Source organism: Peromyscus leucopus, chromosome 1 (assembly GCF_004664715.2).
Source record: "Peromyscus leucopus breed LL Stock chromosome 1, UCI_PerLeu_2.1, whole genome shotgun sequence".
NCBI classification, from domain to species: Eukaryota; Metazoa; Chordata; class Mammalia; order Rodentia; family Cricetidae; genus Peromyscus; species Peromyscus leucopus.
In genome coordinates, this window is record NC_051063.1 from 98,826,268 (window position 1) to 98,842,998 (window position 16,731).

The window sequence follows — 16,731 nt, forward strand, 5'->3', positions numbered from 1 at the left end:
AGTCCTTGGATGGGGTTTATGGCACAACTATCAGGGTGTCTGGCCATCCCATCACCAGAGTAGGTCAGTTCCTGCCGTCTCGCGACCATTGCCAGCAGTCTTTTGCGGGGGTATCTTTGTGGATCTCCGTGGGCCTCCCTAGCTTTTAATCTATTTATTTAGATATCAAGCTCCTTAGCATATTCAAAAGAGATGTTCACAGTTCCTCAATGTTGTGCTAAATATTATGTTTACATCTTTGCCTCCAATATTGTCTTCTATTGCAATATATAGTAAGACTGAATATTCAAATGACAATTTATAATTTTCTTCAATCTAATTTTATTACATTATGTTATTTATTCCATCTTTTGCTTCATACTTTGAGAAACTTGCTTTCAAAGATTTATGTCAATAATGTTTTCTGGTGATAAATTTTGTTCTGTTACTAAAGGTATTTCCTTTTGGTTCTAAGGGCTGCCAAAATATCATCTGGGGTAGAGTTGAACTTCATTGTATAAAATAGCCTTATCTGAGCTACTGTGTTTTTCCATAGACTGTTTCTTCCTTCCTTCCCTCACTCCCTCCCTCTCTCCATGCCTCCTTACCTCACTTTCTTCCTTCCAACAGTCAATGACTACAATAAACATAGTTATTAATACTGTCTTCAAGATTTGTTTCTATCCAAAAGACTAAAAGAATATCAATAAACCTTTAATGTCAGACATATTCCACAAACTTGAAAGTCATAAACCAGGAAAAATAAGAGATGGACAACTCAGTTGAATGTACGTTCTCAAAATATGAAATAAACTTTAGAAAGAATTCTATCCTGATTTTATTAACAATTTAGAAGGAATTGATACATCTCTCAAATAATCCCAAGGTAATCTGGCATCAATGGTTCACTTGACAAGAAGTTAGATGAATAGGAGTCTAACATGACTGAGGTTAAAAATCTCCACAGACAAGTTAGAAGATGAAATTTCTCTATCATCACTAATGCTCCCAAGGTGGCTCAGCATTGAAATCAAACTTCTCCCTATATAGTACTTCTATAACTTCTGTATGATGTGTACTTGGTAAGATGGTATGTTGTGAGATAGTGGCCCAAAATTTAGGTAAGACATCTTCTCTTTGCTGATGGAATTTTAAAAGAGAGATGTGGTTATCTTGAGCAGAAATATTCAAAGCAGCCTGGGCCAGGGCCTGCAGGGATGATGTTGGGGGAAGAGTGTGGTATTCATACTAGCTGATCAACTGTGGCAGCATGGGCTGAAACTAATAAAGCTGTATGAGTAAAAAGATAAAGATGCAGACTGAGTGGGAAGAGGATTCAGATTTTTCACACTGCAGAGAAGAGGAAGAATGGATGAGAAGAGGTAAAAAAGACAATGACAACAACATCAACAACCACAAGAAAAGAACATCCTGCAAATGAGAGATGATACGGAGAGTGGGTGTTTATTTTCTGTTAGTGTAATGTAAGGATGACAGTTTCTGGGACTGAAAATATGTGTTTGACCTATAATGTTTCTATTGACAAACTGTTTGCTTAGGAATATTATTCTATGTAGTTTTTGGGTTTCTGTTATATAAAATAAGCTACAACTTATTTATTTTGTTAAAAATTAATTATGGGAGATATATTATATTATTCAGGATGTAACTGATGCTCAATAATTAATTTATAGTGTTTGCTATCTAGTCAAGGGAAACAATTAAAATACATAGACAACTACACAAGACAAAATAGAGGGGTCATAGAAATTATGAGTTAAAAGTTAGCATTGCATGGGAGGAATCAAAGAAATAATCAGGTTTGGGACTGGTAAGATGGCTCAGTGATTAAGAGCACTTGTTCTTGTAGAGGACTCAGGTTTAGTTCCCAGTACCCACATAATGGTTCACAGCTGTTGGTAACTTCAGGTCCAGGGACTCAATGCCTTTTTATGGTCTCTCTGGGCACTGAATGAGCATGGTGCAATAATATACAAGGAAAACTCCAAACACATGGAAATAAAAATAAATCTTTAAAAAAACCTAGTAAGAATACCTAGATTTTTGAAATCCTCTTTGAGTATAAGATTGAGGATTAGCAGCTGCCTTTATTATACATTGGATGGCAACTGATTGGATAAAAGGATGGCTTTATCCCAGAGATAAAAACAGTGGAAATCATGAAGGCAATGATATATCAGCTGAAAATTGCAGAGAAAATGGAATGATGACTCAGAAAATGAATTAGTAGCCCTTGGCTCTATCCACACAGATTCAAAGCAGAAGAGTTGCATGAGAACTCCCAATCAGAGGTAGCTATGGGGATTGAGTACTCAAGTGTAGGTTTGCGACAAGAACATTCTCAAAATAAAGCTGGAAGAGATATCAAAACCAACAAGTAGATAAATTGCAAGGCAGAAACAGGAAACATGGAAAAATGTCTACATGACTCCTCAAGAAGAGTACAACTCTTCAATTATCAAAGCTATATCTGTATACATGGGTAAAATCTTTAACAAAAATTCAAATGTTACTCATAGAAATGGTAATGACTTCAAAGAGGATACAAACAAGCAGATAAATGAAGTTAGGATTTTTCTGTTACAACATGACCAAAAGAAACTTGGAGAGGAAGGGGTTATTTTGCACCACAGATTATCATCTATCACTGAGGGAAGTCAGAGCATGAATTAGGCCAGGAGCCAAGAGGCAGGAACTGAAATGAGCTATGAAAGAACATTCCTTACAGGCTGCCTCCATTGTCCCACCACCACTGTTTGTGGCCTGGCCTCAGCTGCAGCTTCTCCTCAGCAAGCCTCCCAGGCTGACTTAAACTGGGGATCCTCCTGTCTCTGTCTCCTTTAAATAATCCTACTGTGTGCACCACCACAGCCCACAGCATGCAGATTGGCCTAAGTTGGGAACTGCAAGTAACAGGCAAGTGGCTTTTTTGTGAATTTGTGCCACAAATGTTATGTCACCAGATGTAACATGAATTACTAAATGGTCTTATTAATAGAAAACCCAGAGCCAGATTTTGGGGTAAAATCTGAAAGATCAGAGAAAAAGAACAAGCCAGCCATGTCTTACCTCTATGAAATCTTTAACTTCAAGAGAGAGACATTCTGTTTATTCATGCCTTATATAACTTTCTGTGCCCTGCCACCTTCCTTCCTTCCTAGTGCTGGGATTAAAGATGTGTGCCACCAAGCCTGACTCTGTTCCCAATGTGGCCTTGAACTCACAGAGATCCAGAAGGATCTCTGCCTCCCAAATGCTAGGATTAAAGATGTGAGCTACCACTGCCTGAACTCTATGCTTAATACAGTGACTGAATTTGTCTTCTGATTCCCAGGCAAGCTTTATTTGCTAGAGCACAAATAAAACATCACCACACCAGCTATCCTACTACAGCAAGCCCTGGATATTCAAATACAGCAGAAGTACAAGAAAATGACCTTAAATCTATTCTTATGAAGATGATAGAGGCTCCTAATGAGGAAATGAACAATTCCCTTAAAGAAATCCATGAAAATACAAACAGATGAAGGAAGTGAATAAAATTGCTCAAGACCTGAAAATGAAAATAGGAACAATAAAGGAAACACAAACAGGGAATCCTGGACATGGAAAATATAGGAAAATGAACAGGAACTACAGATGCAAGTATCACCAACAGAGTACAAGAGATGGAAGAGAGATTCTCAGGTATAGAAGAATTTGATATAGCTATCAAAGAAAATATTAAATATAAAATGTTCCTGATACAAAACACTTAGGAAATATGGGACACTATAAAGAGACCAAACCTACAAATAATAGGAAGGAAAAGAGTCCCAGCTCAGAGGTCCAGAAAATATCTTCAATACAATCATAGAAGAAAACTTTCCTAACCTAAAGAATGAGATGCCTATACAGGTACAAGAAGCTTATAGAACACCAAATAGATTGGGCCAGAAAAGAAAGTTCCCCCCACCATATAATAATCAAAACACTCAACATAGAGAACAAAGAAAGAATATTAAAAGCTGCAAGGGAAATAGGCCAAGTAACATATAAAGACAGACTATTAAAATTACACCCAACTTCTCAATGAAGACTCTAAAAGCCAGAAGGGCCAGGACAGATGACTTGCAGACCCAAAGACACCACAGATGCCAGCACAGAATACTATACCTAGCAAAACTCTGAATCACCATGGATGGAGAAAAGATGACAGTTCATGACAGAGTCAAATTTAAACAGTATCTACCTCCAAATACACTCTTATGGAAGGTGCTAGAAGGAGAACTCTCACATAAGGGAGGTTAAACATACCCATGAAAATACAGGAAATAAATAGTCTCACACCAGCAAAATCCAAAGAAGGGAAGCACACACACACACACACACACACACACACACACACACACACACCACCCCACACTAACAACCCCATCAATAACAAAATAACAAAAATTAATGATAATTGGTCATTCATATCTTCCAATAACAATAGACTCAATTCCCCAATAAAAAGACACAAGCTAATAGAGTAGATATGAAAACAGGATCCATCCTTCTGGAGCATACAATAAATACACCTCAACATCAAAAAGATACTACCTCAGAGTAAAGGGTTGGGAAAATATTTTCCAAGCAAATGTACCCAAGAAGCAAGCTGGTGTAGAAATTCTAATATGTAACAAAATAGACTTGAAACCAAAATCAAGAGATAGGGAAGGATACTTAATACTCATCCAAGGAAAAATCTACCAAGATGATGTCTCAATTCTGAACATCCATGCCTCAAACACAATGGCATCTGCATTGGTAAAAGAAGCATTGCTATAAGCTTAAGTTATAAATCAAACCCCACAAATTAATAGTGGGAGACTTTAACATCCCACTCTCACTAATGGACAGGTCATAGAGACAGACCCCAAATAGAGAAATAATGGAACTAACAGATTCTATGTCTCAAAAGGACTAAACAGATACCCACAGAACACATCACCAAAACACAAAGAAATATACCCTTTTCTCAACATCTCTCAGAACCTTCCCCAAAATTGACCATATACTTTGTCACAAAGCAAGTCTCAACAGATACAAGAAAATAACTTTATCAGATCAACATGGATTAAGGCTGGATTTTAACAATGATAAAAACAACAGAGAGACTATAAACTCATAGACAATAATAATAAACAATTCTCTACTGAATGACCATTGGGTCAAAGAAGAAATAAAGAAAAAAAATAAAGACATCCTAGAATCCAATGGAAATTGATGCATAACATATGCAAACTTATGGGACACAATGAAAGTGGCACTAAGAGGAAAGATCATAGCACTAAGTCCCTTCATAAAGTAATTAGAGAGATCTCATACTAGTGACTTAACAGTACACCACAAAGCACTGGAACAAAAAGAAGCAAACATACCCAGGAGGAGTAGATGGCAGGAAATAATCAAACTGAGGGCAGAAATCAATAAAATAAAAACAAAGAGAATAATACAAAACAATCAATGAAACAAAGAATTGGTTCTTGAGAAAATAAACAATAGACAAACCCTTATCTAATCTAATTAAAAGGCAGAAAAAGAATATTCAAATTAACAAAATCAGAAACAAAAAGGGGCATATGACAACAGACACTGAGATTATTCAAAGAATCATTAGCCCATCCTTAAAAACCTGTGCTCCACTAAATTGGAAAATCTAAAAGAAATGGACAATTTTTCTCAATAGATACCACTTACCAATGGTAAATAAATATTAGTAAAAAAGCTTAAATAGACCTACAACCCCCAAGGAAATAGAAGCACCCATTAAAAGTCTCCCAACCAAGAAAAGCCCAGGGCCAGATGGTTTCATTGCAGAATTCTACCAGACATTCAAAGAAGAGCTAATACCAATAATCCTCAAAACATTCCACAAAATAGAAATAGGAACATTGCTAAAAGCATTTTATGAGGCCATAGTTACCCTGATACTCAAACCACGCAAAGACTCAACAAAGAGAAAATTACAGACCAATATCCTTCAAGATTATTAATGCAAAAATCAATTATAAATCGAATTCAAGAACACATCAAAAAATTATAAACCATTTTCAAGTAAGCTTCATTCCAAAGATAGAGGGATGTTCCACATACAAAAATCTGTCAATGGAATCTACCATGTAAACAAACCAAAACCAGCTAGAAAAGCCTTTGACAAAATCCAACACCTCTTAATGATAAAAGTTTTGGAGACCAGGGAGTCCTGCCTTTAGGTACTAGGCCTTGGGACATAGCCAGTCCTTGGGAATTTCCACCCATGGTTGCCACAGTTGTCAGCCAGCAGGGACAACTCCTGCAGGCAGGCTCCCCCTTGAAAACACCCCATGAGATCCTGCAATCTACAAGACTCATGCCCTACCCCAAATATACCCATCCCCCTGTGACCCCAGAGGCATCTGCCAACTATCATTGGACCAAGAGTGGCTTTCTGAGACCCAGAATCCACCAGCTCTCATTGGATCAAGAGTGGCTTCCTGAGACACAGAATCCACCAGCTCTGATTGAAACAAGAGCCCTGATAAGACCCTTAAAGAAAGCCAAGAAAACAATGAAAAATGCAATTAAACATGTGATGGAAACAGTCCAAGACCTGAAAACTGAAATAGAAACAATGAAAAGACACAAACGAAGAGAATTCTGGAAATAGAAAATCTGAGTAAATGAACAGGAACTATAGATATAAGCATAACCAACAGAATACAAGAGATGGAAGAGAGAATCTCTGGTGTAGAAGATAAAATAGAGGAAATAGATTCATCAATCAAGGAAAACACCAATGCCAAAAAAGGCATAACAGGAAATCTGGGACACCATGAAAAGGCCAAACCTAAGAATAATAGGGATAGAAGAAGGAGAAGAATACCAACTCAAAGGCACAGAAAATATAGCCAACAAGATCATAGAAAAAAAATTTTCCAACATAAAGAAGGAAGTACCTATGAAGATATAAGAAGCTTATGGAACACCAAATGGACTAGAACCCCTAAAAAGTCCCATTGCCACATAATAATTAAACCACTAAACATACAGTATAAAGAAAGAATATTAAGAGCTGCAAAGGAAAATGCCAAGTGACTTATAAATGCAGACCCATCAGAATAATACCCGACTTCTCAATGGAGACTCTGAAAGCCAGAAGGTCCTAGACAGAAGTAATGCAGACACTGAGAGACCATTGAAGCCAACCTAGACTAATATACACACACTACCACCAAAAGATAATAGTAATTAACAGTCACTGGTCATTAATAACCCTTAATATCAATGGTCTCAATTTACCTATAAAAAAACACAGGCTAAGAGAATGGACACAAAATTAGAATCCATCCTTCTGCTGCATACAAGAAACACACCTCAACTTTAAAAATGACACTACTTCAGAGTAAAAGGCTGGGAAAATACTTTGCAATTAAATAGACTTGAGAAGCAAGCTGGTGTAGTTATCCTAATATCTCACAAAATAGACTTCAAACTGAAGTAAATCAAAAGATGTCAGGAAGGACATTACATATTCATCATGGGAAAAATCCACTAAGATGAAGTCTCAATCCTGAACATTTATGCCCCAAATACAAGGCCACTCACATATGTAAAAGAAACATTACTAAAGTTTGAATCACACATCAAACCCCACATATTAATAGTGGGAGACCTGGACACTCCATTCTCACCAATGGACAGATCTGCCAGATTGAAACTTAACAGGCAAATAAGGGAACTAACAGATGTTATGACTCCAATGGACTTGATACATATCTGCAGATCATTCCACCCTAACAAAAAAGAATATATTTTCTTCCCAGCAACCCATGGAACTTTCTCTAAAATTCACCACATACTTGGTCATAAAACAAATCTCAACAGATACAAAAAAAATGGAATATTCTCCTGAATTTTATCGGACCACCATGGCTTAAAGTTAGATTTCAACAACAACAAAAATTACAGAAAGCCTATAATCTCATGGAAACTGAACAATGCTCAACTGAATCACCACTGGATCAAGGAAGAAATAAAAAAGAAATTAAAGACTTCCTAGAATTCAATGAAAATGAATGTACTACATACCCAAACTTATGGAACAATATGAAAGCAGTGCTAAGAAGAAAATTCATAGCACTAAATGCCCACATAAAGAGGCTGGAAAAAATCTCACATTAGCAACTTAATAGCACACCTAGAGCTCTAGAACAAAAAGAAGCAAATTCACTCAGGAGAAATAGATGCCAGGAAATACTCAAATTGAGAGCTGAAATCAATAAAATAGAAACAAAGAGAACAATACAAAGCATCAATGAAGCAAAGAGTTGGTTCTTTAAGAAAATCAACAAGATAGATAAGCTCTTACCCAAATTAACCAAGAGGCAGAGAGAGAGAGAGTATCCAAAGTAACAAAATCTGAAATGAAAAGGGAAACATAACAACAGACAATGAGGAAATCCAGAGAATCATCAGGTCATACTTCAAACACTTGTATTCCACAAAATTGGAAAGTCAAAAAGAAATGGACAATTTTCTGGATATGTACCACATACCAAAGTTAAACGAAGACCAGATAAATAATTTGAATAAACCTATAACCCCAAAGAAAATAGAAAGAGTCATTAAAAGTCTCCCAACGAAAAAAAGTTTCAGATGGTTTCAGTGCAGAATTCTCAGATTTTCAAAGAAGAGCTAATACCAATAATCTTCAAATTGTTCCACACAATCAAAACAGAAGGAATGACCAAACTCCTTTTATGAGGCTACAGTTACTCTGATACACAAACCACACAAAGATGCAACAAAGGGAATTACAGACTCATCTCCTTCATGAATATTGATGCAAAAATACTCAATAAAATATTGGCAAAATGAATGCAAGAACACATCAAACAAATTATCCACCTTGACCAAGTAGGTTTCACCCCAGAGATGCAACCATCTCTGTCAATTGCAATCTGCCAATGTAATACACCATATAAACAAAGTGAAAGAAAAAAAAAAAAAAAACACATGATCATCTCATTAGATGCTGAAAAAACCAACACCCCTTCATGATAAAGGTCTTGGAGAGAACAGGAAAACAAGGAAATACCTAAACATAATAAAGGCAATTTACAGCAAGCCAACAGCCAATATCAAATTAAATGGAGAGAAACTCAAAGTGATTCCACTAAAAAAAGGAATGAGGCAAGGCTGTCCACTCTATGCATATTTATTCAATATAGTCCTTGAAGTCCTAGTTAGAGCAATAAGACAATAAAAGGAGATCAAGGGGATACAAACTTGAAAGGATGAAATCAAACTTTCACTATTTGCGGATGATATGATAGTATATATCATCTATAAATTCAGTATATTTAGTGATGATAGTATATATCATCACTAAAATCAGGAACAAGACAAGACTGTCCAATCTCCCCATATTTGTTCAATATAGTCCTTGAAGTCCTAACTAGAGCAATAAGACAACAAAAGGAGATCAAGGGAATAAATTAGGGAAGGAAGAAGTCAAACTTTCACTATTTGCAGATGATATGGTAGTATGCATAAGTGACACCAAAAATTTTACCAGAGAACTCCCACAGCTGATAAACACCTCCAGTAATGTGGTGTGATACAAGATTAACTCAAAAGATCAGAAGCCCTCCTATATACAAATGATAAATGGGCTGAGAAAGAAATTAGAGAAACACCAACCATTACAATAGCCACAAATCATATAAAATACCTTGGTGGTAACTCTAACTGAGCAAGTGAAAGATCTGTATGATAAGAACTTTAAGTCTCTGAAGAAAGAAATTAAAGAAGATATCAGAAAAAGGAAAGATCTCCCATGTTTATGGATAGGTACATAATAAAAATGGCAATCTTACCAAAAGCAATCTTCAGACTGATTGCAACTATCATCAAAATCCCAACACAATTCTTCACAGACCTTAAAAGAATACTACTCCGCTCCATATGGAAAAACAAAAAACCCAGGATAACTAAAACAATCCTGTACAATAAAGCCACCTCTGGAGGCAACACCATTCCTGACCTCAAGCTCTACTATAGAGCTATAGTAATAAAAACAGCTTACTTAGTATTGGCATAAAAACTGACATATAGACCAATGGAACTGAATTGAGGACCTTGAAATTAGCCCAAACACCTATGAACACCTGATTTTTGACAAAGAAGTCAAAGCTGTACAATGGAAAAAAGAAAGCATCTTCAACAAATAGTGCTGGCATAACTGGATGTCAACATGCAGAAGATTGCAAATAGACCCGTATCTATTGCCATGCACAAAACTCAAGTCCAAGTGGATCAAAGACCTCTATATAAAACAGTTATACTGAACCTGATAGAAGAGAAAGTAGGAAATAGTCTTGAACACATTGGCATGGGAGACTACTTCCTAAATATAACACCTGTAGCACTGACAGAGAGCAACAATTAATAAATAAGACCTCCTTGAACTGAGAAGCTTCTGTAAGGCAAAGGACACAGTAAATAGGACAAAATGACAGCCTAAAGAATGGAAAAAGATCTTCACCAACCCCACATCTGACAGAGGGCTGATCTCCAAAATATATAAAGAATTCAAGAAAATAGACATCAAATACCAAACAATCCTTTAAAAATGGGCTACATAGCTAAACAGAGAACTATCAATGGAAGATCTCAAATACCTGAAAGACATATAAGAACTTGCTCAACATCCTTAGTCATCAGGGAAATTCAAATCAAAGTGACTCTGGGATACCATCTTACACCTGTCAGAATGGCTAAGATAAAAAACACTGAAGCCAGCTTATGTTGGAAAGGGTGTGGAGCAAGGGGAACACACCTCCATTGTTGGTGGGAGTGTAAATTTATACAGCCACTTTAAAAATTAGTATGGCAGTTTCTCAGAAACCTGGGAATCAATCTACCTCAAGACCCAGCTATACTAGTCTTGGGCATATACCCAATGAATGCACAATCATACCACAAGGACCTATGCTCATCTATGTTCATAGCAGCATTATTTGTAATAGCCAGAACCTGGAAACAACCTAGATGCCCCTCAACCAAAAAATGGATAAAGACAATGTGGTACATGTTCACAATGAAGTACTACTCAGCAGTAAAAAACAACATCATGAAATTTGCAGGCAAATGGATGGGACTAGAAAATATCATCCTGAGTGAAGTAACTCAGACTCAGAAGTACAAACATGCTATGTACTCACTCATAAGTAGATACTAGATGTAAAGCAAAGGAAATCCAGACTACAACCTATAGCTCTAAAGAAGCTAGCTAACAAAGAGGATCCAAAGAGGTATGATTGGATATCCCTGGATGGAGAAATAGATGAGATCTGAATGAGTAAACTAGGGATGAGGGGTGGACACTGGAGGATAGGGGATGGGGGATGAGAACATAAGGGAACACGATGGCCCAGCTGAAACAGTGATGGAGTGAAAGAGCAATGAAAGAGATACCATGATAGAGGGCGACATCATGGGGATAGGATAAACCGGGTGCTAGGGAAGTTCCTAGGCATCCACTAAGATGACCCCACCATAGACTAACAGCAATAGTGGAGAGCGTGCCTGAACTGGCTTACCCCAGTTATCAGATCAGTGAGTACCCTGTCATCATATAGTTTTTCTCCATTAAATTCTGGAAGCAGACACAGAGATCCACAGCCAAACACCAGGCCAATCTCCAGAAGTCCAGTTGAAGAGAGATAAGAGGGATTCAATGAACAAGGGGCATCAAGATCATGACGAGGAAACCTACAGAGACAACCAAACCAAACTAGTGGGAACTCATGAAATTTAGATCAATAGCTGTTCAGTTTGCACTGGACTGGACTAGGCCCTCTGCATAAATGAGACAGTTGTGTAGCATGATCTGCTTGAGTGGCCCCCCGGCAGTAGGATCAGAATGCATCCCTGTTGCATTAGCAGGCCTTTTGGAGCCCACTTCTGTGATTGGACACCTTGTACAGCCTTGAGGCAAGGGAAGGGGCTTGGACCTGCCTCTACTAAATATACCCCCCCATGGGAGGCCTTACCTTCTGTTGCTGGAGGGTTTCTCTCCAGGTTCCCCAAGCCCCGCAGTCCCACAATCCACTTATAAAATAATCACTCAGAGGCTTATATCACTTATAAACTGTATGGCCGTGGCAGGCTTCTTGTTAACTGTTCTTTTATCTTAAATTAACCCATTTTTATAAATCTATACCTTGCCACGTGGCTGGTGGCTTACCAGAGTCTTTACATGCTGCTTGTCCTGGCGGTGGCTGCAGTGTCTCTCCCCCCTTCTTCCTGTTTCCCCAATTCTCCTCTCTTTGTCCCGCCTATACTTCCTGCCTGGTCACTGGCCATCAGTGTTTTATTTATATAGAACGATATCCACAGCAACCTTCTTTTAGGAGGGAATAGGAGGGTGGATTGGAAGGGGGGGTGAAGGGTCAGGAAGAGGGAAGAGGTGAATTTTTGGTATGTAAAAGGAATAAAAACTCTTTCTTAATAAAAAAAAATCATGTTTTGTGATCAGAGGATTTTGATGCACCAGAAAGAACACTTTGGTCTCCCTGAGACAGGGTCTCTCTGTGTAGTCTTGGCTGTCCTGGAACTCCCACTGTAGATCAGGCTGGCCTCAATCTCACAGAGATCCATCTTCCTCTGCCTTCCAGGTGCTGGGATTGAAGGTATGCACCACCACTGCCCAGAAAGAACACTTTAATGATTATTCATTATAACAAGTTAAGTTTATTATATGATATAATGATAAAGGAATAGCACCTGAAGTTTCATAATCTAAAAGAAATTATCACCATCCTCTGAGGGGGTCCCTGCAGGTGTGAGACAGGGAAGCAAAACTGGAAAAGAGGTGAGAATGGAAACCCTGGTGCAGACTGACTTCCTCATCCTGGGTCAGACTTCACAGAGTAAATTGCCAGGTAGTCTACTGCATTGCAGACAGATTTTAAACACAATAGAATTTAGAAAAAGGCTCTCCAGGCAACAATAATTCCCATAATCATTCCAATTCCAGGTGCACCATAAAACTTAAGATGTAGCTATAATAGAAACTCTTTTACAAAGTTCATGTGACCATGAGGGAGGGTTCTGTAGCTAAAAGGCCTAAAATCTAATGTAGTCTCTGACCAATAGCATAGAGATCAGCAGGTCATAAAGTACAAGTGACATCTCACCTAAGGATGGGTTATGGTCTAGAGGGAGAAGGGCCTGAAATAATTATTCTAGGGAGTTAGGGTGAGGTCTGTACCTACAGACAGCAAAAAGTTCACCAGCTCATTAATAACCTTCACTGTCTGCTTTTTGGATGGGTTACAGGTACTTGATTTTATCTCTTCCTTTGGGGAGACACCTCCGCATGATTCTCTTAGTGCATCTATGCCCTCTACAATCCTCATTATCAGTTATCATCTATTGCTTCATTCTGAACTTGTGTGAATGTATTTGAACTTGTGCTTTATTACTAATATGAATGGTGCTTACTGGTGCCCCTTGAAACACCTCCTGTGGGGCTACAGTTTCAAAACTGCCAATATGTCTCATTTTATCAAAGGTAATGTGACTCCTCTCCAGAAGACAAAAGAACACAGAGGTTTTAGTTACTACCTTTCAGCTTCCTGTAGTTCCAAGTTAAGAGACAGGATAAGAATAGAAATGTAAGGGTCACTGAAGAAAGAACCATAATAATAAAATTAAAGCTTAAATCCCAGCACTCAGGAGACAGAGGCAGGCAGATCTCTGTGAGTTCAAGGCCAGCCTGGTCTACAGAGTGAGTTCCAGGAAAGGCACAAAGCTACACAGAGAAACCCTGTCTCAAAAAAACAAACAAAAAAAAAAAACCAAAAAAACAAAAAAAAATTACCATCTGGACACAGAGAGTTGACAACAAATTCTGAAAGGTCTGGATCTGATCCTTATCTCTAAACATGCTGGCTACACATTAAATTTCATAAGAAAGAAAGGATATCAAGCACATAAGAACAAAGATTTTTGGGAATTATTCACTTAATTGTTGAATGAGACATTACACAGTATAGATGATATGGGATAAGTTGCCTTATTCTGACCATAATATCCATTTACATATTAACTCCTTTGTTTACTTGCATAGTTGTTGCTTTTTCTCCAAGAATACTTAAAAGAGAACTTGACAAACTGTGAATTAGGGATGGTGAGATGGGTTAGTGTTGAAAGTGCTGTTGCTCAGAACCCAGATAAACATTGAAGGCAAGAACCAACTTCACAAAGTTGTCCTGTTGTTAGGTTTCAAACCCAGGACAAGTGGCTGAGGTGCCTACTTAACATAACTTATTAAAATGGATACTGGCTTCCATGTTCTCTCTGCATACCTCAGCCCCTACCTGTTATAAGGCCCTCTTGGCTAGCATATCCTGCCCCTACTCTGAACTCCACAGCCCAGGTACCTGGGCTGCCCTATCTAATCCAACCATTTTGTTTACCTGCCCCTTTCATCTCATCTACTATTTTGGGCCTCATGATAATGGACCTGGTTCTCATCTCTTGCTCTCCCCACCCCTCATCTTCAGATGTCACAACTTAGTCTGGTCATGTCCACTCTGGATTCTACCAGATGCCCCTGCCTCTGGCTATGCTCTTCCACATTATCTATAATAAACTTTCTCCCCCACCATACCTAGGAACAGTCATGTTACATTTCCTTTGATTTCTCGTTTTTTTTCTCCAATGACTCCTCAAAATTGATTCCTTACTTGCACATATGTGCTGTGGCATGAACATCCACCCACATACATCTCACATATAAACAATAAAAGCTTAAGAAAATTTAAAATTTAAGCAATGTAGGTTAGACCTTGTAGTTGGGAAGAGACAAGAATTTTAAAAATAATAAGACCACATCAATTACATATAGAGTAAAATATGTAGAAAATGGATCACAAAGCAAATTGATAGATCAGTTATTTTTTGTTTTATATTAAAACACCTAAAAGCAACCATCTATTTGTTTCATAAATCTGCAGTTTTGGTAGGGATAATGCCATGATGTTTAGAGGCACAAATAATATGACTTTTATACATGTGAATATCCAGATGACATCATCTCTCTTTACTTCCACGAGGCTTTTCAAGATGGGCAAATGAGGGTTCCTCTTAACATTATGACCTCAACATAGTTGGATGTTTTGCATGGAGTCTCAGGTTCAACATGGAGTGAAAAATATCAGAATGAATGCTACAGGTCTTTCCTTGTCTAGCCCCAGAACCATGTATTTCCTCTTTCTACCACATGTAGAGTCAGTCTGAGTACAATGTAGAACAAGACTATATTAGATATGAATGCTAGGAGGAGGCATCTACCACTTTGAATGGAATCCAAACTTTATTCAAACTAGCATAATTGTAGCAATCCTCTACTAGTTACCATTTGCTAACACCTTTTATGTTTTAGAGGCTATTTTAAGGACTATGTGTAAGTGATTCATTTTATCCTCACAGTATTGCTAGGAGATAGACACTGTTACTACCAGTATTTTGGGTGAGAAAACAAAGGCACAGAGACCTTTAACTACTTGGCTAAAATTCAGCAGGCCAGGACATAGGAGCACTAGGATTCATAGTCTAATTTTGGCACCAAGTTCAAACTCATTGATTTTTCTTCAGTTGAATGTTTTTGAAATGCTTTAATATTGTTCAGCAGAGTAACAAATATAGTACTGGAACGGGTTAACTGTGTGTCAAGTACCTACACTCTCATGGCTGACACATGGGTGAGTTTTGAGATACTTTCTATTGTTAAGTGTGAATGTAAGCTGATATGTTTTAAAGTACAAAGATGAGCAATGGACTTTATTTACTTTCAAAAAGTCTCTAGTAACATTGTTTCTTTGACCCAAATATTTGATAATGGTGTTCATGTATGTGTGTGTGTCCACAGAAGCCAGAAAAGATCCCTTTGGCCTGAGGTTATAGGCAGTTGTGAGTCTCCTAAATATGGGTACTAGGAAACAAACTCAGGTCTTATATAAAAGCAGGAAGTGCTCTTAACCTTGAACCACTTCTCCAGGCCCACATTTGATAAATTTGAATAGTTATGATTTTGAGATTTTGTATTTGGTATAGAACACCTGTCTTGCTAGCTTAGGCCAGACCTCTTTGAAGAGACTAATACCTAGCAAGCATTGATAGTCATAATTAGAAGACAGGGCTCTGGATGACAGTGCTAGGTGCCTACAACTTCAGCTCTTCCTCTATTATCCCTTTCCCAGATCTCTCTGTCTCTGTCTCTCTGTTTCTGTCACTGTCTCTTGTTGTGCCCAGATCGTAACCCCCAGAGAGACCACCAAGGATGAGCATACCAGAATGCAAAAGCAAGGTTTATCTGTTACAAGTCATGACAGGGAACTCAACTCTGTTCTTTTGAGTTCCGGGGGGGAGGGTGGAGCCATCATTTCTGGGGACTTGAAACTGGCCTGGGTCTATCTATATTGAGATATCTTTGTCTAAGGCCCCCTTTTTGAGACAATAGAGTGGGGGTCTTGTTGTGCCTAGATCGCATCCCCAAAGCCACCACTGGAGACTTTAGGTACAGAAGGTAAAAGTAAGGTGTTTTCTAAGTTTACAAGCCTCCAGGGAGGCTCTGCCAAATCTCTCTCTCACAGCAGGGAGGTTGGAAGGAACTCTCCCCTTTCTTTGTGAGGCTAGTTCTTAAAGGCACAGACA